The sequence below is a fragment of the Hoplias malabaricus genome, chromosome 6 (genome assembly GCF_029633855.1).
Source record: "Hoplias malabaricus isolate fHopMal1 chromosome 6, fHopMal1.hap1, whole genome shotgun sequence".
NCBI lineage: Eukaryota > Metazoa > Chordata > Actinopteri > Characiformes > Erythrinidae > Hoplias > Hoplias malabaricus.
The window spans coordinates 27,209,861-27,236,006 of record NC_089805.1 but is presented as its reverse complement, the minus strand read 5'-3'; the positions used below and the strand labels follow the sequence as shown (position 1 = coordinate 27,236,006).

Genomic DNA, 26,146 nt, shown 5'->3' with positions numbered 1-26,146 from the left:
CTCTGACGACGCAAAGTTGAGCTCGCATTAACATAAGAGAGCCCACGAGGTAAACTGAATCTCGGCTTTCATTTAGGAATTCTGCAGAGCTCGTCTGGTTTTCTTCTTCTCCTTCTTTTTTGCACTGTTTACATTCAAACCGCTCTTAAACGGTTCTTTGAGCTTGCACTCTCTGAGCTCCTTCTTGGCAGGCATGCTTCTTTCTTTCCATCATGGCGAAAAAATAATTCACTGTACACTGGCGGCTTGAGATGCCAGCCCACAACAAAGGAAGCCCTCCTGTTTATTGTTCTATTGATTTTTTGTGTACTTATTCCTTAAACATATTTCCATTTCTTGCACAGAAAATAAAAAGTGCTCCAGAAGCGCCAGCACCCCTGCTGTAATATGTGATCGGTTTCACTTAAATATTTTTGTAGGGTGGTGTGATGGGGCTGTGTAGGGGGGGTCCAACAGCATAGAGAAGAGTGTATGAATAGCAGATGATGGCTGTGAGAAGGGAAGAAGGCTGAGGCTCGGGGAGTGGATGTTGGAGGAGAAATGGAATCAATCACGCAGAGAAAGCCATGGCAGCGAGGACATTGGGCCTGTCAGAATCTCCCACCCTCCCCCAGCATGATGTATCCGCGACGACGGTGGCGGCGAATTGGACGCAGGCTGAATGGAAACGTTGAGAGCTGTCCTGCCCAGACTGCCCGCTTTGGGAAATAAGATTGTTTTTTCCTCCCTTTCTTTTTTCTTTCTACCCCCCCCCCCCCCAGCGGAGATGAAATCATTTGACATGGCATATTCCTGAGGGCACGGAATGAAGGAGTGAATGTGCAGGGACTGAAGGTTATGAGTTATATACAGCAGGTCCGCATGGAAAAAGAGGAGCACACACAGTGCCTTTGTTTATTTTAACGTACAACAGAGGTGAAGAGGTCCAGGCTAAAGACGAGGGAGACCTGCCTGTCCCTGTGTTATTACATAAAAGATGAGGGCCTGTCCAATTCAGAAATGTTGACCAGTACAGACAGCAGAAGTCCAGTAACTGATGCCAGCTTGTATAGTGCAATAAAGCCCAAATGAAACACTCACAAAGTCTATTTATGTACGCACACATATATATATATATATATATATTAGTCAAAAACATTATTAAAACTAAATATAACAATTATCAAGTCCAAAATTATGACATTTATCATCGCGGTTAAAATGTGCTGAAAGATTCTAAAAGTGTTTATACACACATTTAAAACAATTCGCCAACTTTTATATCATTTAAATAAAGTTTAAACAAATATAGATGGAAATGTACAATAAACTCTAACGTTTTTTTGTCCTATGTAAAGCAATAAAAGACATGTTAGATTAAGATACTAATCACTGTATTAGGTTTTGCACTCATAGCTTACCTTTCAGTCTCCACTCACTATGGTGTAGTACCCAATCTCACCTCCCTATTTACGATGCCCTTGGGGAATTAAATTAGGACGAGGAGGTGAGTCAGGACACCACACTGCGGCCCTGTCACTGCGCCATGTTTCAACTGTTGCTAATTTTGGTTGATGCTGTAACTTGTGTGAGGTTTTAAACCATGGTAAATAACATTAAGCTATCACTAAACGCAAGGAATATGTACCATGGTTTACCATGAAAGTCAAGTACTGATTGTATCTTTTCTGAGGTGCTTTATAACCCTCTAGCCCACACTTTGCATGAACCTAAGCTCAGTTTCTGCTGCTTGAGGACATCTTGTAAAATGACCGTTTAGAATAGAGCGCTGTCTATGTCATAACTATGTAGTGATGAATGTTGTTCTGGTTTACCTGTATTGCTCTAGCAATCTAAAATCTCCCTGATTGTGTCACCCAGCAGACCCATTGATATCATTTATGAGGCGACTGAAATGTATACCATTCTCAGTGTTGGCAGATTTTATCAAACACTGAATTCTGCTCAAGCTTTAGTAAAAAATTCCAAGGCTGTTCTGCTCTCCTAAAACGCTAAGCACAAGTAGGAGGAAATGGCAGGCAGTCAAAACACAATTCAATTGTGCTGAAAACTTGAGAATTTGCATTTTTATTGCTGGGTTTCTTTTTCTTTTTCTTTTTTTTTTTTGTCGGATGTGAGCTTGCTCTCAGAGAGAGAAAGAGAGAGAGCGTCTTAGAAGGAATCTCTTTTAAAGATCAGATGACACACAAAGCATCTCTGACAGGATCTTGAGAATCAACAATGTGCTCAATCTAAACTGTGCCGCAGCCCCTTCTTTCACTCCACACAATGTTCCTGTGACATTACCTCTGCAGTTATGTTAGGATTTCTTCCACATTTTTCACCCTGTGTTGCAAAACCTGCCAACATGGCTCTTGTTAGATGTTCTACCGACAGGACCCACTTCATCTGTGCCCTGGACCCACTTCACCCCCCTGCAGCCATCCCCTGGTTCCATCCTCCAGCAGAGGCATGAGTCAGCCTTCACTCCCCCTCCTCAGACTGCAGCTGTTCCACTGCCTCCGTGCTTCCCCAGGAGACCTCAGCCCACACTGCTGCCCAGCCATGCTCACACTATTACGTCCACAGGCGCTACGTATGCTCACACAAAGTAACAAACCGCTGCCGAGTGAAGCTGATGCTGTTTACCGTACCTCACAGAGAGGTTCGCTCAGTCAACAGCAGACCTTGCCAGACTTTAAAAGATCTTCACTGTCAAGACAAAACCTGCAGACATTCTGAGAGGTGCTGACTTTATAGAAGGAAAAATACGATCCTGTATTGTACATAATGCAACTTTTTTATTCCAAGTCGTTTTTAACGACTTTCATTGGGGGCTCATAAAAGTCAAACAGCTCTGTAGCTTTCTCTGTTACAATAGCATCTAAAGCGATTAATGTTCACCCATACCTGTATTCCCCAAACACTCATTAGACAGACTCTAGAGCGGCTTCTTGCAAAGCATGATTAGACTGATAAATCAATGTCACAGGCCAGTTTTCCTCTGGGTTACCAAGCTCTTTTAAAGAATGCTGGAACTGAACAACAACATTGTGAAATTAAACTGTGCTAAACAGGCCATTTGTGTGCTCTGAATGATTGACATAAGCTCAGTATGTATTTGTAAGTTTCATGGCATAATGAAATGGTGTAAATGGTTTACTTAAAGGAACAATGGGTAAGATTAGGTATTTTGGCTCCTGGGCTCTCCCTAGAGTTGCAGAGTGTAATTTATTTTACAGCCCTGTCCAGAAATTGGGGATGGGAGGTGGTTTCCTACATAGACGTTACATAGTGCAGTTTCTGCTGTGCTGAACCTGAAGCAGCAACAGAGTCTCTTCATAGAGCAGTGAAACATCCCAATGATTCTGAAGCTGTTATTTTAAGGAAAAAGTCTACTAAGTGTTGCTTTAATATATCTAATGGCTGCTGTGTATGATCCACTTGTATCAGTGCAACACACACTAACACACCACCACCACCACATCACTGTGGTGCTGAGAATGATCCATCACCCAAATCATACCCACTCTGCAGTGGTCCTGTGGGGGTCCTGAACACTGAAGAACAGGGTGTTAGGAGGCTAACAATTTATGCAGAGCAACAGTCAGTTATTATAGAACTACAAAGTGCTCCTGTCTGGTCAGTGGAGCTGGAAGAATGGACTGTGAGTGTAGAAATGCCATGGTCATAATTTTATGTATGGTTGATCAGTGTGTGTGTGTGTGTGTGTGTGTGTGTGTGTGTGTGTGTGTGAGATCAGGATTATTTTTGTTCCCTATGATGTTGGTGGATAGCAGAAAAAACAATAAATGAAAGCAGATGTGATGGAGAAAAAGTCTGGCTTGATTTGTTACCCACAGGCCTTTATTTTGATATCCACAGAAAAGGTCTGAGTCTACATATTTGATGGATAACTTTTCAAACTTTTTAAATGTCAGAAATTTAACCTTTTGGGGGGGAAATGGTGGCTTTTATATTTGGAGTACTTCTCAAGAACAGCTGAGCTTTAAATCCCGCGGGTGCAGTTTATATTGACACTATATTGAGACTGCTCTGTGAAGCTTGTGTGATGATGTGTAAAGTGTCTCTCTGTGACGCGTTTTGTCTCAGTGATTTTTTTCTGAGTCCTGGTGAAGAGAGGAACTCTGTAAATCATTCCTCTATGAAACAAAGTCAAAGCCTCTTGGGGGATAGTAAGGAACTCGCATATATCAGATGGCATCATCTAATCACTCTTGGCACCACTTGCCTCTCTAAAGCAACACAGTACATTAGCCCTACCACAGGCTTTCGGCTTTGTCTTCCTCTAAACCGTCCAAGCAGATGTGGCATGCTCCCAAATCAATTAAGTCCTCAATTAGACCCTATAAATGGACTTTGCTCTCATTTGGATCTCTGGGGGTAGAGTAAATTCAGTCGTACACGCTTGTGCTGGAGAAAAACTGGTGCATTCTTATTATATACAAGAATAACTGCTGTACAATCGAACAGAGACAGTTGATACAGTCTGTTTGCAGAGGAGGGTTTAGACAATGCAGTGAAAATGAGTACTGCTTTGTCAAAATAGATGTAAAATAGGACTGCTAATTACCAAGCTGCGCTAGACTAGCTAGTGTACATTTGCATTTTTTTAAGTCATTAAAACCTTTACATTGGCTTTGCGTAAATGTTATGAAATAAAAATACAACTTCTTAATTCATCATAATGTTTTACCTCACTCATTGGAAGCTGAGATATACGAGGTGAAAACAGGATAGACTAGAAATATTAGCTCAGGTGACAAATGATTATTTAATTAATATTAGCATATCTAGCATTTGACTAACTGCAGCCGTAGAACGTTTCTGTGGGTAAATATCAAGCCACATGATTTATTTAGGGTTTGTGTGGTCTAGCCCTGAGTTTACTTTAGCTTGGTTGCTAAAATGAGTGTTGCACATGGGTGCACAGAGAAATCGATCAGTGTTATTTGGGATTCTCTGTGCTTGGAATAAATAAAACCAGCACACATCAGTATATGTTGTGTTTTGATTGCTGGTTAAACAGTGACCCTTGTATGTATAAACCTGTGCTATTCAAACAGGTCTGTTGTTGTTTTGGTGGTCTTTGTGTATTTTCATTCATATGCATTTATATACATACATTTATATATTTGGGGCGGCACGGTGGCGCAGCAGGTAGTGTCACAGTCACACAGCCCCAGGGACCTGGAGGTTGTGGGTTTGATTCTCGCTCCGGGTGACTGTCTGTGAGGAGTTGGTGTGTTCTCCCCGTGTCTGCGTGGGTTTCCTCCGGGTGCTCCAATTTCCTCCCACAGTCCGAAAACACACGTTGGTAGGTGGATTGGCGACTCAAAAGTGTCCATAGGTGTGAGTGAATGTGTGTGTGTCTGTGTTGCCCTGTGAAGGACTGGCGCCCCCTCCAGGGTGTATTCCTGCCTTGCACCCAATGATTCCAGGTAGGCTCTGGACACACCGCGACCCTGAACTGGATAAGCGGTTACAGATAATGAATGAATTTATATATATTGTATTTTATCAAATTGTTTTTAGGCTCCATTTATACTAAGTAAATGTAGCTATGTTTAGGAGTACACATATAGGCACACTTATGTTAAAGTGTGAATACTCAGCTTGGGTGATCTAATTTGGAAAGCATGACCTTAAACGAGAGGCTCTTGAGCAGCTGCAAATGTGCCTGAGATCTTAGTGCCCAATGGCACAGTGTTGGCTAGAGGGTCATTAATCCCGTATTAGCAGAAATGTCCCAATGTCTAGTCTAAGAGTTAAGGTTTTGTACTGCAGTAAAAAGGGAACAAACTCCATTATTACCTTCCATTTATAGAGGAAAGGAGTCCACAAACTCTGGGTGGACCCATCCTCAGCCAGCTTTTTAGTAGAAATGAAAGAGGAACACTGACGGTCATGCTGAAAGTCCTCTGGAAGGCACTTCACTTTGGACAAAAGCAGAAGACAGCGCTGCCTCTTAAGTTCTCTCAAAGTGAGAGAGCCTAATGTCTCTGGAAGAGCAATCCCCCAGTGCCACTAGATGGCACTTTCCCCACTTCACACAATACCTCGCTCTCTCACACTCTCTCCTTCATTTTTATCTGTGAGATCACTGGACGCATCATAGCGCTATTACCACCACGGCTTGTGTCTGGAGGAGAGCGCTCCTGAGACAGAGAGGCTGCAATACATTCTGCACTCTGATCAATAGCCATGAAACGGGACAGAAAATAGCGCACGGAGGCTATTACAGAACCAGTCAGCTCCAATCTGTGTCTGAGCTCAACACTCTTTCAAGAGGACGTACAAAAAAGGGCCTGGTACATGCATGAATAAATAATATTTTGACTGGAGACTGTTACATCAGTATATAACATGGGTGTACATGCAGAAAGAAGTCCATGCCCAAAACAGCCTCTAATTTTTCTTTTTTGAGTGGGCACCCTTCATACGTTCACAAAACCTGGCACGATGTCTATCCGTTTAGCCTACATTCTACAGTGATACTTCCTATTTCCTTCTCACAGTAACTTGCCAGGCTTTTAGTCCACGGGGGTTTTAAACCGTTACGTACGCGTGCCAAAGGAGTTACCTGCCACTTTAGGGATTACAAGAGATTAGGGTGTGAACGGTTTAAGTCTGTCTAATTTGCCTCGTACTGTTTGTACTCAAGTCCCAGCGCGCAGACACATATTCCAGTCGGGTCGTTCTGACAGGGAGAGTGCATTTTTAACGACTAAAATAAGGCCTGCTGTGCTCAGTCTTCTCTCACCAAGCGAGTAAACACCAACATCTGAAACAAATGTGTACAACTGAAATCTGGAGCAGCGCAACGGCAGATGGCAAGACATCCCTCTTTAGAGGTGAATGCCCTCAGGTCTAAGCCTTTGTTGTGCTGTAGTCCTTGTCAGCTTAGAAAGCTAATGACAAGGTGTTCACTGGGCAGCCTTTGACCCAGTCTCTTTAAGAACATATTTATATGCATTTCATAGCTGTTCAAATAAGAGCTCATTTAATTATTTGTTTTTTCATTTTTCGAGATCGTTCAAACAGACCAGCTGCTGGGAAAAACATCACGGTAAATGGATGATAAATAGAAATGTGCCAATAAATAAAATAACTGCCAACATCTTTACTGTGTGTAAGACTACTGTGGGATTCCTCTTCTTTGTATTTTTTTCTTTTCTTTTGAAATTTCTTACATGTTTATTTGTTTATTTGTGTTAAGCAACCTATAGTACTAGAGGTGAAATGTCTTTACACTAGGTCAGGTCAGTGGATGACGTTCACCTGATTAGCGCAACAGACACTTGCTCAGTTGAATGCTGTACATATGACAATAGATACTGTTTAATGTTATTATGTAATTTGACTCTTCTTACTGATCTGCTGACAGTGCTAGTGTCCTCAATAACAGAAATGGTGGTTTACCAATACACAAGAAATATAAATGGCCAATTTACACTGGAGATTTGGACTGGTTCTTTAAGCAGACTGAGAGCACATTCACAGAACAAACACCACATTTCTGCATATGTCAGCTGCCACATTTTAATGCTAATGTAGGTTTATGTCACTTGTCAAAAAGAGCCTGGGTAAACTGCTGTCCTGCAGCTGTTTCAGTGAAGCTCTATACTGTCCATTGTGCTATCAATTACAGTGCCATCTGGTGACCTGACCTACTGTGAGGGGCATTTGACCTCCAGTACTGATTTACCTAGGGTTATGAAATAGCTTACTACTATAAGTTACTACTATGTATTTAGATTTTTTTTGGGGGGGGGGTGGGTGAATAGCAGTTTGGTAATGGATTGAAAATTGGAAGCTTGCAAATCCTTTAGGCTATGATCTATAACAATATATAAATTGCATAAATAAATGCTTTTGTAAAAGCTGATAATCAACACTCAAAGCTGGATAGGTCCTGTTAGCATTATGCAAATTAGATCATACTAAAGAGTAATTGATAGTTTGGTTCACCATGAGCCACATTGATATTTCCCAGCAAAGGAAATGTTCAGAAACCCATTTTAACATCACTGATTGAGTACTAGAAAAAGAGAGGAAGAGAAAGAGAGAAAAGGGTGTGCTTGTAACAAAGTGAATGAAAGACTGCAGTGAAGGAGACCAAGAAGAGACTAGGACTTGCATTAATAATAATAATAATAATAATAATAATAATAATAATAATAATAATAATAATAATTACAACAATTATTGTTATAGCACTTATAGTCCTGCAATTTTTTAGGGAGCAATGTGTGGTCAGTACATTTATTGATTTGTTCAGTAAAAGCACAACTTTTATAATCCATACAAATTACTTTAAAAATGACCCATTATTATTCAAACCTTTTAATGATGAGACGTGTAACACTGCTGAAAAAATATGTATGTTTTACTGTATTTGATTATCTGTATTTGTTATTATTTTATATTGGTGTTCTCCCTGTGTATGTGTGGGTTTCCTCCCCAATACAGAAACCCATGTTGGTAGGTGGACTCCCTGTGTGCAGGTGTGAGTATATGAGTGACTGGATGAGTGTGTGATGGACTGACCCCAGTACAGTGTGTTCCTACCTTACTGACTAGGATGAGGTTCTTACACAATATGAATGAATAAAAAAGTGATATTGTGTTTAACTAACAAAGACACACTTGCACAAAGCCTCCCTGTAATATTTGTATTGTGTAATCTTAGTTTTGCTTGGAATATTGATTTAACTTCTATTAAAAGTATCAAAAGGACATGCATGAGAAGATATTGTGTGTGTGTGTGTGTTTTTGGGGGGGTGTTGGGTACTTCCAAAATGGTGTACTTAAAAGCAGCACCAAACACTTAACAAGTCAACCCCGGACATGTATTTTCATGATGAGATTGTGCCTTGACTATAGTCTTGGCTGCCAAATACATTTGCAGGATACTGTATACATAACTATTGATTTTTCATTCTTAATTTAAAGGAGTGCCTCTCTCTCTCTCTCTCTCTCTCTCTCTCTCTCTCTCTCTCTCTCTCTCTCTCTCTCTCTCTCGCTCATATATAAACCAGCTTGTCTGCAGCTCTGTCAGTAAGCTTGCTACCACTGCTCAAATTTCTCCCTTTATTAATTCATGCGGCAGTATATTTACACAAACACACACATATACATCTATGTGTGTGTGTGTGTGTGTGTGTGTGTGTGCGTGTGTGTGTGTGTTTAAAACAAGTGGTCCCTTACACACGCCTACAAGAAGGCCCTTCATCCGTCTTGTCAGGCAGAAGAAAGAGAACAACAATAAGCAGCTCTGGGTAAATGATGTTGCAGTGTGTTCCAACCATTAGCACAGTGGTAGTTCGCCAACATTATCATTAGTGCTGGTCTAGGAGCCTAGGAGTGTGTGTGTCTGTGTATGTTTGTTTGTGGGTGTGCGTGTATGTATGCGCATGTGTTCAGTCATGCCTCCAGCACTCACTGCAGAGTGCACATTATTTGGAAATGCCTGTTGCTGGGGAACAAGAAGGTGTTTGACTTTGCTTTTGTGTGTGTAAGTGTGTATGTGTTTGTATCACCCAGGGTTTTCTCCAGAGGTGGTTAAGAACTAGTTAAGTTTACTTAAGTATAATTAATTTCTTACCATCATAAAATATCTAAGTATATTTGAAGGTGATCATTATCATTTTGTATGAGATAAAACAAGTTATTTTTCTAATCAGCCTCTGAATGCACTGGTGTGTGTTCCCTAGAGTGGGCTTCCCACATGGGGGTGGCCATGTTTGGAATAAGTTTAGCTGTTATCTCTGATACAGTACATGCAGGCCACTTGGTGTCAGGATAAGGGCAGTTTCATTTTGTGAATAATTACTGGAAGGAAAAAAGGTAAGTTACACTTTTGAGACTTTTGAGATTTTTTGGACATTATTAAAATACTTTTGATAAAATGAGCATAATTTACTTTGAACTCAGTTACAATTCAGACACTAACACTGAGTTGTGATATCTTCCTACACAAAAAAAAGGTACATTATTGGGTACTGAAATTATTTTTTAGGTTTACTGTTTTATTTCTTTCTTTATTTCTTTATTTATTTAGACAGACCAAGAAGGAAATCTTATTGTTGTACACACTTCAGTTGATAGACACTGGGTGCAGTTCCATTGCCATACTAGATGTTTCTTATGGTTTTTGGAGACGGTAATTTTCCTTTTACCTGAATCATTATTTTACTCAAGTTACAACAGGTTTTCTGGAGTATGGCTTTACGTTTCTGGAGTATGGGCTGATCCTGAGTCTCACACGTTAGCATGTCCAATCAAAACAATGCTTCAATTCAATAAGAGTTCAGACAGAGTGAAAGCCTGTTCCTTTAAATGACTCCCGGAGACCAGAAGCGGTGCCCCATCTACAGCAGGCTCAGCACCGCTGTGTTAATTAAACGCCAGATAGAAGTTTTTTGGGGGAAGATTTAAGTGTCAGTTTCTAATAGCCTACAGTTTATAAAGGAGCAGAATCAATCCTTTTAATTAAACACCAGGCCTTGGCCAGTGGCATTCATGGATGTTTTTCATTTGAATATTAAAAAAGCGCTTTTCTTAGAAGCCAGCTGGGATATAAAAAACCTCCTTTTTTCCAAATGAAATGAATTGATTGAATCTCCACGGTGCTGTTTGTTGATTAACCTGGATCTCTCCCTTCTCTCTCTCCTGTTTTGCTCAGTTTCTTTCTATTTATCTCTCTCACTCTGTATCCTATTTTGCTCCATCCCCCACCCCTTTGTCTGACACTTTTTCCATTTCTCTCATTTTCTCTTCCCTTCTCTCTCTCTCTCTCTCTCTCTCTCTCTCTCTCTCTCTCTCTCTCTCTCTCACCAGAATCAGGTGAAAAGGACTCCACTGAGTAAAGGGTACTGATGTTTGCTTTGCTGCAAGTGATAAAGGCACTTCAAATAAATCGCAAGGTCATCGATGTGCCTGAGTGACCTCTGTAAATATACACTTCCTCACGACTAATAGGACAGTACTGCTGCCTCAGAGGAAATGTTGATGGCAGGATTGCATGGGCTTTCTGGAGAAAAAAACAAAAATCAGGTGATGACTGTGGAAAACAACAAAAAGAGGAAAACGTAAATGGGGAGAAAGTAGTGGGGAAAAATGGAAATTTCCACGTGGAAACTATTAATCTTATCAGAACTCTGTAGGGTCTGGACCCGTATCACGGCGTTTAATCAGTAGACCTGTGTCTGATCCGTTCCTTCTGCTCTATGGAAAGTTGAAATTACATGTGGGCTGATAAGCTATCACCACTTCCACCAATTTTGGAGTCGCAATTGGCTTTTATTAATCCCCTCCGCTTTCAGCGAGAGCGGCGGCTCACTTTCTAAATGTAAGTCATTAGGAATGAACAATCTCTTTAAGCTGATACAGCATGTTGTACCTCTTTTTCATGCCCCATATAGATAAGATGATTGTACAGGAGAGCTAATGGCCATGGCGGCGGGAGGGATGCCGCTCCTCGGCTGGAAATAGAAATGATGGCATTTAGCTAATGTGGCGGGCTGATTTGAGGAGGGAGAGAAAAACATTAGCTCTCCGCGGCGGAAATATATTTACCTATTCAGGAGGAAATGCTCGGCTTTGGGAACCTTAGGAAAAAATATATAAAAATCGCCCACTGCGTGGGTCTTGATGATCTCTTATGCTCCATGGAGCTTCATACCAAAAAAACTGTTGAACACATAAAAGAAGCAATAATGTGCTGCAAATAATACAGGATTTTTCTCCCCCCTAAGAATATAAGGGTTGCATCTTGTACACGCACTGGAGAAAGACCAGTGTGAGGCTTTCTGGAGCATTCAGCAGTGGAAAAGAGTGATTAGATATCAGATGTGACTGGAGCTACCTCTTTAATAACGCATATAAGCAGCATATACCACCCACTGGATTAGATTAGATCACATAAAGTAAGATAAAATAACAGTTTATTGACACCAAAGCAAACAGCATTAGAGCATACATATTTCACAACAGTAGCTAACCATTAGTCAAAAGTAAGATGGGGTTATAGACGTAATTTAAGATAACACTACAAGAGAAATCTATATCCATGTGCAAATATGGGTTACTTTTACTATGACTACATAAATTGACAGTACATAGGACAGTGATAAACATTACTAAATGCTTAAGTAATGTTTCAACTTATTACTAATGAACTAACTTGAGAGTTAAGACATTATTAACATTACTATATTTTTAACTAATTAATTACAGTAATCTTAAGTGTAACTAAATCATAACTCAAGAATACTAAATGAAAGTTTAAAGTCACATTAATTATTCATTCATTATCTGTAACCGCTTATCCAGTTCAGAGTTGCAGTAGGTCAGGATCCTACACGGAATCATTGGGCGCAAAGCGGGAATACACCCTGGAGGGGGAGCCAGTCCTTCACAGGGCGACACAAACTCACACACTCATACCTAGGGACACTTCTGAGTCACCAATCCACCTATCAACATGTGTTTTTAGATCATGGAAGGAAACCGGAGGAAACCCACGCAGATACAGGAAGAACACACCAAATTTCTCACAGACAGTCACTTGGAGCAGGGCTCGAACCCACAGCCCCAGGACTATGTAGCTGTGTGACTACAATACTACATGCTGTGCCACTGTGCCGCTCTGTCACATTATTCATTCATTCATTCATTATCTGTAACCGCTTATCCTGTTCTGGTTCGCCGTGGGTCCAGAACCTACCTGGAATCATTAGGCGCAAGGTGGGAATACACCCTGGAGGGGTGCCAGTGCTTCACAGGGCAACACACACAAACTCACACCTACGGACACTTTTGTGTTGCCAATCCACATACCAACATGTGTTTTTGCTGCGTGGGAGGAAACCAGAGCACCCGGAGGAAACCCATGCAGACACGGGGAGAACACACCAAAGTCCTCACAGACAGTCACTTGGAGCAGGGCTCGAACCCACAGCCCCAGGACTCTGTAGCTATATGACTGCAACACTACATGCTGTGCCACCGTGCCGCTCTGTTACATTAATTAATCTTTATTAAATATGTAAAAATATGTAAAAGAGGTTAGTAGGTTAGTTTTATTTCTATCATTAATTAATGATGAACTGAAACATTACTTATTAAGATTGTTATTTACATGACCTGAAGCAGCAGGTATTGCCCTAATTACCACATATATTGTATGTGGTAGTAACTGGTTCAAAATTAATACCAAGAGCTGCAGTAATCTTAGTATGAAATCTAGAGTGAAGAATGAAATATTTGTAACAGCAGCAGGGCAGTAATCAGTTATGCACTGAAGTGTGTATAAATATAATGTCTATTGTATCTGAGCACAGCTCAGAAAGCAGGAGATATGTAGTGTTCCTGCTCTATGGATGCTCACTGTAGAGTCTTGTTGCAGTGGGAAGGAGTAATCTCACTTGGCGCTCCTTAGTAGAGTCAGCTGTATCCGTGTAAAGAATATTTTATTTAAAAAAAAAGTGTCATCAGCAGTTCAGAAAGGCTCACAAAAACATGGTGTAAATTATAAATACACACTATTATAAATCTTAAATAATCAAATAGTACACACCCTTAGCTTAGCAGGTATGAGATCCAAAACCTAGCTGATATTAAGCATGTATAAGTCTTGCTAAAGTCATAGCAAACAAGCACTAATATTATCTAAATGTACTAAACAGGAACTCTATATTATTTTTTCATAAATTCATTTGTTCACTTGGAATCACTTGGTGCAAGGCAGGAACACCCTGGACAGTGCACCAGTCCATCACAGGGCAGCAAACACTCACACACCAATGTAGAGTTTTCAGTAGCCAGTCCACATGCCAGCCTGTTTGAACCCACAACCCCAGAATGCTGCAGCTATGTCGCAGGTACACTGCCCGTTGCACTACTGTGCCAGTGTTAGATGAGGGTCTCCATCTATGGCTCCCGAGACTGTGGACTCCCGAGACTGTTCCTCTGGGAGTCACATGCCACAAGACCTGTATACTGCATCCAATCAGAGACTCGGGAGGTGGTCAATGTCACGTGAATACTGATGTGCTCCCCCTGTGTTTTAGCGTCTATATATATATATATATATATATATATATATATATATATATATATATATATATATATATATATAGTTTGTCTGTGAGAAGTGTTGCCACAGTGTTTCTGAGCATACATTTGTATTTTGTGTACTCTTGGTTCTCAACTTGGATGTTGTATTTGTTATCCTCATTTTGGTTTTAGTCTTTGGATCTGATGAGTGGGTGATTTCTCCATTTCTGACCTGACGTGTTCTCCTGTTCTCGTGTTCTTTCTGTCCTTTAACATTAAACATTTAAATGTTTATCTGTTGTACTCTGCACTGGTCTGAATCTTTTAGCATTACAACAGGCCCTTATTTGTTTATTTATTTAAATATTATAATAAATTACACATAGATACTGAGGGTGGCACGGTGGCACAGCAGGTAGCAGGTTGTGGGTTTGAGTCCCGCTCCGGGTGACTGTCTGTGAGGAGTTTGGTGTGTTCTCCCAGTGTCCACGTGGGTTTTCTCCGGGTGCTCCGGTGTCTTGCCACAGTCCAAAAACACCCATTGGTAGGTGGATTGGTGACTCAAAAGTGTCCCTAGGTGTGAGTTTGTGTTGCCCTGTGAAGGACTGGTGCTCCCTGCAGGGTGTGTTCCTGCCTTGTGCCCTTTGATTCTGGGTAGGCTTTGGACCCACTGAGACCTTGAACTGGATAAGCGCTTACAGATAATGAATGATTGAACATGTAAATACTGTGTAAAATTGCTGGAAACTTTTGAAACGAACATTAAGAAATATATTTGTTAACACACATGCAATGTAAAAATTAATTTCAGGACCTGACAGCTTTGTATTCTACTTTCATGCAATATCATGTTTGGCTGATGGTTTGGTTTCATTGTTTTTTCCTCATTTCCGGGGATATACCTGAGCCAGCTCAGACTGGATTGTTTTTCAACAAGGACTCATTTCTATTTCTTCAGTCATTTCCTTTTCTAATACTTTAAATGCTGCAATCACAACAGCAGCAATACTCTTGCTTAAGTAGGGTTAGACAGAGAGATGGGATTCCGTTTACCACTTTTCAACACATTTGAATCACACACCTTGCACCCTTCCTATCTACTACAACTTCCTGAATCCAATGCTTTTAAAGAGTGACTGTAGGGAGACTGGCAGCATCTCTACATGTGTTCCTCTTTGAATGGCAGGATGAACTTCTTGTCTGTCACCACTAGGTCCTGTGATTCACTCTGGGAGCTTTGGAACGGTGGTGGCTCCTGCTGTGGTGAATTCAGTGGTGCCTAACAGGCTTTGAGTAAGAGAGAAAGCCTGTTAAAAGAGACTAGTGTACAAGGTGTGTTCTCACAGCCCGGTCACGAGCCTCCACACAGTGCAGAGAAGCTGCCTTGGGATTTGATGACAGAATTCATAACAGCTTCCCTACTGGGATGTCAATCTGCCGATGGGACTACAGCATTACCATTCAGTACTTATTGGCTGTGGACTAATTTTGAACAAACTGCTGAATCTCTGCTCAGGTTTAATGGTGGGTGATCATTTATGAAGGAAGATAATAATATTTGTAAAAGCATTAACACATTCATAAACAATTATTTAGTCGGGATTGGACAGATTATATGAGACACTATATGATGTACATGTCATTTTATTGACATTGTGGATATTAAACCGGGTGTTTTTCTTTCCCCCATTTACTTTATGAAGCATCACGGATAAGAAATTCAACTATGCCCAAATACTCAAAATATGCACAACAATGCCTCTAGCCATCTGCAAAATGCTGACATTTGCTGTTCATTAAAGGGGACATATTTTCCACGTTTCCACAAGTTAACATGTTTCTCTGGGGTCATAATGAAACATGTGTGATACGTTTTGGTCAAAATGTCGCAAGGATCAAACACGACAGCACAATTCTCCCTGGTCTTATAGCCCTGTTCAGAACACCTGCTTTTAGTTTAGCCATAGAATTAAAATCACTCTATTGGCCACTGTGCTTCCACACAGATTAAGTTGTTTTCTGCATTTAACCCAATCCATGCACTGGACACCCCTAGCTAAGGGCTCAAGGGCACTTCAGTCATGACCTGCTGGCTCTGGGGATCAAACCAGTAACCTTCCGGTTACAAGCCCAGTTTCCTAACCACCAGGCAGCGCTGCCCCTGCTCCTGCTCCTTTAAACAATAATGAGCCACTCAAACAGTTTCACCCAAACATGAGTTGTTTTTAAATAGTTTTGCTCAGTTCTGTGTTCTCATTTTTACGATTTTTACTCAATAGTTTCATATCTCCAGGCTTGTTGTCTGTTTAAAACTATTTAACATCATCGTTGTGCTTTCACAAACACAGGTCCAAGGCTGTAGCTGAAACAGTACAATTCTAAAAATGTTTGTACTTGATATCAGATGTGGAGCAACATCAGAAATATCCCTTATTTTTCTCCCTTAGGCAAACCTCCAAAAACAAAAAAGAAAGAACAAAAATTGGTTGATCTTGTTTCACAGGTCAAATCTCAAATTAATGTGAATGCAATGACAAATAATGCATATATAATACAATTATATAACATATAATACTAAGTAGGGGCAGCACGGCGGTGCAGCAGGTAGTGTCACACAACTCCAGGAGCCTGGAGGTTGTGGGTTCGATTCCCGCTCCGGGTGACTGTCTGTGAGGAGTTCTCCCCGTGTCTGCGTGGGTTTCCTCCAGGTGCTCCAGTTTCCTCCCACAGTCCAAAAACACACGTTGGTAGGTGGATTGGCGACTCAAAAGTGTCCATAGGTGTGAGTGAATGTGTGTGTGCATCTGTGTTGCCCTGTGAAGGACTGGCGCCCCTCAAGTTAGGCTCTGGACCTACCACGACCCTGAACTGGATAAGCGATTACAGATAATGAATGAATAATACTAATTATTTTATATAATGTACAGGGTTATGCATGTGTTGTAATGTAACGTGTGTGAAGCCTTCATTTAAAGTGTTACCAAATGGCAAACAGAAGTCTTGTTCTCCTCAACAGCCTGAAACCAGTGAGGATTAAGAATTATGAGTCAGTGTTTCTGATCGTCTTCTCTGAACCTGGTCAAGTATGTGACTAAGCTTATATTAGTTAGCCCAGTAACCCAGTTGCTGGTTGCCAAGCAGTAAGCATGCACATCACAGGCCTAATCTGGCCACTGTCGTTCGATTGTAAGGCTGTGCTTCTCACCTATAGAGTGTTAGACACAAATACATACTGACTGTACTATATCTGGAACCATTCCTTCCCACTTGCAGCTACAAAACAAGGTCAAATACACAGCCACAACAAGATTCCAGATGGTTTCTTGTGTATTTTATTCTCTATTAAACAGAGCAGACATGGCTATCGAATTCTTTGCATGGGGCAAAGAAAAGTAAAGAAGAATCAAACTTGTGTTTATTAATTGCTTTATGTCTTTAAGTCTTTCTCTCCCCATGTATAGTCTCTGCTTTAGGACCTTGTTGCAGTTTGCCAATGAAGCCATATGTTCATAGGCTGTTTATAGACATACTGGCAGAAACAGCCCATTATTTTCTTCACTACTGTTTCAGTCAGAATCCATCTGATGAATCTTTAGATAGACTGGGATTTTAGCTCAACCAGGTTCATATGCAGCATTTTAAAAGACAACCATTAAAATTCATCTCCGTATCTTTTTGTTCTAAATAATATTAGAGATGTTCAGATTTTATGAGCAATGTTTTTCTTGGATATACAGGGTGCCTGGGAAAGTGGCTTTTTATTAGATTCATTCATCAGCTGCGTTTCCATGTCTTCTTACTTTGTCTGAAAATCTAAAACATATTCTTACAACATAACGATGCCAAAAATGGGTCTTTGGAGGGATGCAATCAAAGAACCAATTTGGAATTATTCTTTAGAGAGATATTATTGTAAATGAGATGTGTGAGTATAGAAATGTAAATTAAAGGGTCTGTGAAGTATGTAGCTGCATTGAATGCTGTTAGTAACTATTTTAAGCACTGAATGTTGACTACATTGAAATGGAATCTTGGGCTTTTATTTATTTATTTATTGTTTTTTGCCAAATCATTCCTTATATATTCACAAATAACTTGAGCTTATTCCGTATGTTGTTACAGTCAACTAGCAATTGGTGTTTGAAACTTTCATGAGGTGATATTTAATTTAACTCAGTAATGGGTATCTCACACTTGGTACATCAAAACTCAAACATGGTTCATTTTAACTTTAAATGGTTCTTCAGTGGCATTGCTCAAACAAAACACTTCTTATGAGTGTAGATAATCCTCTTATGTGCTTGTTTTCACAATTTGTAATATGAAAAATGTAGGAAATGTTCATACATTTATACTAATGCACTGTAAGATGCATGTAAATACCATAAACAAATTGTTCCTTTCTTGTAATATTTTGAATGAGCAAATTAAATAAATTTCCAGATATTATTTCTGCAGAATGACATGGAAATGAAAGCAAAGGCGAGATAAAGCAGTAGAATGCTTCTACATCCAGCATCTTGTTGATTAGTGAATACATCTTCACCTTTAACCTGATTTATTAGTGTGCTTTCATCACTGAAAGTAATTACATCTTTTGAGAGTTGACCCCCTTTAAGTTTCAGTGTGAGATGCAGTAAACTGAAGCTGCATCTAATCTCAGTGCAGTTGCCCCACAGACAGGCAAAGTTGCATCAGCCAGTTTGAGATAGACTGAAGGCACCGAGACTTAAAGACAGATGTGGGCTAGCAGCAGTCGACACTCGAGAGGGCTCAAAGGCAAAAAAAAAAGACTGCCTGGCAGGATATCTATAATAACTAAGCAAATCAAACCGCCCAGGCTATTCAGCATCATCAAATATTAAAGTGCCCTCCTATATGGCACTTACACATGATTTATCAGCATACATCAAAGCAGCAGTCAGACTCTTACTGAAATTAAGCAGCCATAATGGCTTCCGTGGACATGAACATTGTCCATTTCTGGGCTTCAAGGGACCAAAAATGGTCAGGTTTTGGCTCAAGTTTGAAACACTAATTAAAGCATGACGTATGGAGGTGATTAAAACATGAAAGAAAGTAGATCTAAGAGCGTACATCCTGTCCTCTATGTGGGTCATGAGTATCTCCAATATTTCATCTGGACTCCAAGTCAATTACTTAGAACATCCAAGCGCTCTGAAGAGCCTGCGTTTGGCCGGTAAATAAACATACTGATGTAGTTAGAACACCACGTCTCTAAGGGTGTCATGTGAAATGTCCACTTTTGTAGCAAGCAAAAAGTATGCAAACCCTTTGGAATTCCCTGAATTTCCGGTTTACATCATCTGAAAATATGTTTTTTTTTTCATCTTAATTACAGTAAAAAGCACATTGTTTTAGGCTAATATAACTAAAATGTTGTTTTCCATACAAAATAAATGATTCAAACAATCAGTGCAGACTGGAAAAACCTACAGTAAGCAAATCAACAAAAAAAAAAATAATTACAGAGAAGCTTCCAAACCTTCAGGCCAATCAATGAAATGAGATTGGAGGGCTACTTTGTAGTTAGATCTACTTTAACTAATGAAAACCACTCATTTTGATGTTTTGTGGACTGAGTGAAATAAGATTGAGTTGATTAGGAAGGACATAATACTGTATAGCAGAATTGGGCACTGCATACCAACGAATATCATCTCAGTGGTAAAGAATAGTGAAGGAAGCATCATGATCTGGTTCTGCATTGCATCCTCTGAGCGTGGACCCCAGTTTATCCAGGTATCCATCCATCATGGCTGTTTGGTTTCCTTATGGTGTAATATACGGTGAGTGTATATTCTCTGTAGAAAATGCTACAGCACAATAATGACTCTATAGATTCAGGTAAATCTACTACACAATACCTCTGTCTTTTAGAGATTCACAGTCAGAGCCCAGAGCTTAACTCTACAGAGATGCTGTAAAATTAGCTCAAGAGGGCCATTCACAAGTATACAATACTAAAGCAGTTCTGTCATGTAGAACTCTCAGAAGGGTCTCATGAACATTGCACAGGTTTGAGCAGTGGCAGCTGCTGCTTTGAGCTCATTGCTGCCAAAAGGGGATAGATCAGATAATAATTCCAAAGCTTCACTCTTTTTTTTCCCACCAGATTTTATGACTAGTGAATGTAGAAGGTCATTCACATTGTTGCACATTTTTCTCTCTGCACTGTGTACACAAATAAGAATAAATAAATAAACAAACAATTACACAAAATTAACTAAAGGCTTTAATAATGTTAGCAAGGAAGGATTTTATGTTTTTTATTTGAGCCAAATACTACTGGGTATGGCTTTTAATTTTGAATGTATAGGTCTTCTGTATTCAAAGAGACAGAAGCCAATAATAAGAACCAACTAATAACCTAAAAAACACAATGTATTGCTGTGCTCTGTATAAAACACATTATTCACACATTCACAGTTTAGGTTCCAAGTAAAAATGAAGCAATTTTGAAGGCTTAGTTACAGAATATAACATATTTCAGTGGTGGGAGAAAAGATGCAATTTTTTATTTCTTTACACATCACAGCCACAAAGGACAGATATAAGCAGTAGTTCTGTGATTCTCAGTTCAGGATTTATTTTTATTTTTATTTTTGATTTTTTGGGATGTGTATATCTTTCCAACCTGATCAAAATGTGTGTGCTTAGACAAGACACTTGCTTGTGATTGCATGATTTTCTCGGCACTGAAAAGCACGTGATGTGCTGCAAATCAGCATTGTTGGAATTCCATGTGCTAAGACACAAGAGAACACAGCAGAAAGGTAGTGGAAATGTGAAAAAGGAAATCAGACCTGACTGGCTGCCTACATGCCTACATGCTCCTCTCAGGCTATTTGCTATATTTCTCAGAAACTGATCAGGGAAGACAATGTTTCTTACAGAAAGTCATTTCTTCTCTCTTAGCAAGAACATACTGTCATTGGACTGCATGATTCCAAGAAGACCTCTGATAACACTTCCTAAGAATCATGTAGTCATTATACTTTATATGTCATTAGACGGCATCGATACTGAGAGAGTATGTTGACAGGGTAGGCAGGTAACTAGTTACATTCGCTCAAGCACTTGTACTTTAGTAAAATATTGATAGGGTTCATGTTCAGATCATACTTTTGCTCACGGATACGTTTGGGACTAAAGCGTATTCATTTTACTGAATGTTACATTCAAATGCATTTTACTTGCAATTTAATTACTAACTCGCTTTTTGTGTTCAGTCTCATTCAGTTTTGTTCAGAAGTGGGTAGCAACACACTACATTTACTCCGTTACATTTACTTGAATAAATTGTACTTATAAGAGTAGTTTTAATGCAGCATATTTTTACTTTTACTTGAATATATCTGTGAAGAAGAAGTGGTACTTTACTCTGTTACATTGAGCTAAATTATGCACACTACTTATTTTTATCAATCCGTCCAATGCACAATCTCTTTGTTTTGTTCTGTTTTGTCAAGAGGCTCTGTCACATGACTGCGTCTCACCAATCAAATGTAGCCACTAGCGACATTTGACTCCATTTCACCAATCAAACAGAGCCAAGCTGTCACATGACCACACACAAAATCCCCTGTGGCAAACACAGCCGGAAAAGAGTTTCACAGTGAAAAACTTGACAGCCAGCTGCTGTTAAAGCTGAATAGTCACTTCATGGAGTGAACATGCAAACACACACATAGAGTTTATGGTTTACATAAACTTATGTAAAGACTGCCTTTTCTTAACTTCTTCTTATTCTTTGTAACCTCCATTCATTGAGCCTATTTTTTATTAAGTTATTGTGACTGTATTTAATATATGTAACTTTGTAAAGATTTCATTTAATATTGTTTTGGTTGTTTAAGAGATATTCTCCAGCTTTGAAATTGTTCATTGTTTTATATTTGTGTGCATTCAGGTGTATTATTTGACATCTTGATTGTTAAACAAAGTGGTTACTCAGCACCTAAGTAGTTTTTTCACTTAGAACTCATTCATTATCTGTAACCGCTTATCATAATTCAGGGTCATGGTGGGTCCAGAGCCTACCTGGAATCATTAGGTGCAAGGCGGGAATACACCCTGGAGGGGGCGCTAGTCCTTAACAGGGCAACACACACACACTTTTGAGTCAACGTGTGTTTTTGTACTGTGGGAGGAAACCGGAGCACCCGGAGGAAACCCTCACGGACACGGGGAGAACACACCTCACAGACAGTCACCCAGAGTGGGAATCGAACCCACAACCTCCAGGTCCCTGGAGCTGTGTGACTGCAACACTACCTGCTGCAAAACTCTAAGTAACAAAACTCTTATTTATGTACAATTTTTGGCTACTCTACCCACCTCTGATTTTGTTGGCATGCTGATTTGTGTGTGGTCAAAGGGCAAATTTTATTTTAGAGCAAAGGGATCTGAAATTATAATCCATTTAAGATAGGATTATGACAACAGGAATAATACCATTGTATTTTGTAGGTATTGTGTAAGCCATGTAACACCACAAGAAATTATTAAGTCTTGTGAATTCAAGATCCAAGTGATATTGGATCTTTTAGCATGCTTAGTGTGCTCTATCTTAATAATACACTACACTAAAAATACACCAGCCCGAAAGAGTTCTTTGGAGTGATGCCATAGATGAAGGCCTCAGGGATCCCTATAGACCAAGAGGTTTGTTTTAGAAACTATAGTTGTAAGTTGATTCACATACACATTCGTGTGTGCGCGCATGTGTGTGTGTGTGTGGGAGGGAAACTGACCACAGAGTCAGATAATAACAGTCCTAAATACGGGTTCTGTGTAAATATAGAGCTCAATACAGAGCTAAAGGTTAAATCTCTATTATGGCACACACACAATTATGAAATGACGTGAAAAATCAAAGCAAGATCAAAGGCAAATGTAGTAGGTCTGACTTGCCATGATGCAGAGAGCATAGTGGATAACTTCGTTTAGCCAAAGATCATACCTGCTGTCACAATGGCATTCTATGATTTGCAGTTTAAATGCAAATTAAATACTGCATAGTACTATTACTGCTAATAATAATAATATGAATTAATTGTACTATTTAAATTATATGCAACAATAAAGTAACTGCTTAAAAGAAAATAACAAAAAGGCCAAAAATTGTGAGTTTTCTAAACCAGAAATTGCTGACATTAGCACCTCTCTGCAATTAATGGATCTTAGTCTTGCTTTTCATACTGGAGCTCTAGCACAAATTCATGCTAGCCATTGCTCAAAAAAGTTAGAAGTGTAGTCAACATCTAAGTAGATAAAAAACTTTTGTTTCCTGCATTTATTTTAATGTGATTTGTGAATGAGGAAAACCGTTTTAAAAATGTTTACATTTTAATAGAGTTTCCTCCAATTACAGCAAAGAAGCATTAAAGACAAGGTTTATTTTTGCATGTGGGCCTGTTCCACATGCATGATTTTGCTAACTTGACTACACCTCTAAAGGTTAAAGTGGCAGAAATATTTATTTCCATTCTGCACTTTAGATTCCCTCTAAATATATATATATATATATATATATATATATATATATATATAATTTTATTTTATATTGTAAGAATTGTATATAATTTTATTTTATTGTATATGTAAGAACCTTACATCCAGACCAAGAGCCATGTAGGTAACATTTTTTTTTTCAGGAGCATTGGCCTGTTCAATGTGCAGGTCATTATGGAGTAGTGACCAAGAGAGAGGTTTTGGGGCAGTGTTCCAGTGTGTCACAGCAAGTGTCATGGAGCATCGCCAAGCAGGACTTACCCCGGCTGCGCAGGTTAAACTCTCCAGTGAGAAGACGCATCTCTGAGCTCCTCCATCAGCATCTGGCTCCTCTCCCTCTCTAGAGAAACACAAAGACCCAATGGGTTACATTTGCTCATCTTTTGAAAAAAGACAAACGTCTATGCATTAGAGCTATACATTAGAGCTATTCATTAATGCGGTCTGCCTTTGACCTAGGTGGCACGTTTTTGTTGTTGTGTGTTTTATTTTTTGTTAATTTCTTGCACAACACAAACGATAAAATAAAAAGCTTTGATTTACTGATGAAAAAAGAGCTGCAGATGCTGAATTCTTTATGACTTTATAGTGCATTTCCCATGTTCACAGGGTGCATACACATAAGAGCTGATACCACGCAGCAGATCTGCTTTTATTGATGAGCTGTCCACGAATAGCTGCTCTATTTATGTTCTTCCTGATGTCGTTAAAAAAGAATATTCATTGCACAAAAGACACAATTACAGGCGGTGGAAATAAGGCAACACTAACAAGCTAATTATTAACACACTACTCTTTTTTTTCTCCCAAATTCTCTGCTCATACTCCAGTCCTGATAATGAAAGAAACCGTGAAGTCTTTCTTTCCAGAACCGCGTGAGTACAATCACTAAAAACCATTAATTATTGAGAGAGAATGAGGACCATATCTTTGTAATCCTCAGTCCACTGCTGTCGCGTCCTTCAGCAAAATACTTGAGGCCTGTAGATTTACAAGAGGGCCCTCCTCTCTTCAGCCCACCACAAAGACACACAGCTTCAGAACACAGCGCACAGACCCTAATGAAGAGCCAAGGCATGTGTAAGTGGCCTCCACTGTAATGCATAAAACACGCCAAGCAAACCCTCTATCTCTCTCTTCCTTTCATCCCACACACCTTAGGGGTAATTATGGCTGTCTGCATGCTGATCCTGTATCTTTAGCTGGGCCTGTGACAGGGGATCGATGCAGCCCGTTTGGAGATGGGTGGTCCAGCAAACTTCTGCTGTCACAGCCAGGCCACTCTGACGCATGAGTCTTTCTTCTCCTCCCCTAGCCATTGATCCCATGCAAATTCAGCCCTGTGCTTCAATTAGCAAGAGTAGGCTCTGCCTGTGATCAGCAAGCCAGGCCAACTAATTAAGCCCTACATAACTTTCTGCGCCACCCCCACCTCAAACGCCCGTCTAAAATATTTTCTCTCCTGATTGAGCTGTAGAAGTGAGGCATTAAACTAACACACACACCTAGGGACACTATTTGAGTCACCAATCCACCTACCAATGTGTGTTTTTGGACTGTGGGAGGAAACCCACGCAGACTCTGGGAGAACACAGCAAACTCCTCACAGACAGTCACCCAGAGTGGGACTTGAACCCACAACCTCCAGGTCCCTACAGCGGTGTGACTGCAACACTACCTGCTGCACCACCGTGCCACCCTCAGTATGTAATTGTATTTATATTATGATAAAATGGATTATGAATTATGAGAGACCAAAGGTGTTGAAACCCAGAATGGTATTTAAGGACATTTATGTGTGTACAAGTGTGTCTACATTACGTCCTACCTATCAGTGTTTACAAAGTCCAACATCAAGTCCAAATATTTTCATCTCTAGACTAAATCTAAATAACTGATACTATCCGACCAAATATATATATCTTGATGCATTTAGCTACAGTGCTTGCACATATTTCCACAAAGATTGAGCTAATTTCTCTGCTTTCTCCTTTAAGAAAAGGATCTTCCTGTAAACCGAGGTCATGCTGAGATTTACATAAAAGCGTAGGCACTAGGCTCATAGATTTACCCTTATGTCTGACTTATCACATCTCTGCTAAATGGCACTAACTGCATTTACATGTTAACACATCATGTGTATGGAAACTCTGTTGACGGTAGCTCACCAACAAAAATAGCAAATATGTGCTAGTCTACATAGAAATAAATATGATTCTGAATGAAAGATTGTAGCAGTTTCTAATAATTGAATACAGTTGGAATTCACCACTGACACATGTACTGGGCTGAAGTGGGGGCGGTGTTTAAATGTTTGCATAATGGCTAAAGCATAAAGCTGGATGTAAACATGGTCTGCCTTCCTTAAAACAGTTGTCATACATTTTATCTCCTATACATTTCAGCACCTGTTATACATTTAATCTGCTAAGAAAACGTTAAAATGCTAGACCAAGCAAAAGAGTCCTACTACGACCCAGGGGATGAATGTATCTCTGCTATTATGGCAAATGTCACCTTCTTTCACGTGCAGTAAATATGTTAAATC

The 26,146-nt window shown here is 39.8% G+C and overlaps 1 protein-coding gene across 2 annotated transcripts in view; it reads right to left on the bottom strand.

The window, feature by feature from the left end:
- elfn1a (extracellular leucine-rich repeat and fibronectin type III domain containing 1a) overlaps window positions 1–26,146 on the bottom strand; it is a 122,232-nt gene that overhangs the window by 27,973 nt on the left and 68,113 nt on the right. For both annotated transcript variants that reach the window (XM_066675047.1, XM_066675046.1), the window contains exon 2: window positions 23,860–23,938. The gene's annotated coding sequence lies outside the window, so the exon portion shown is untranslated. The remainder of the gene's footprint in view (window positions 1–23,859; window positions 23,939–26,146) is intronic.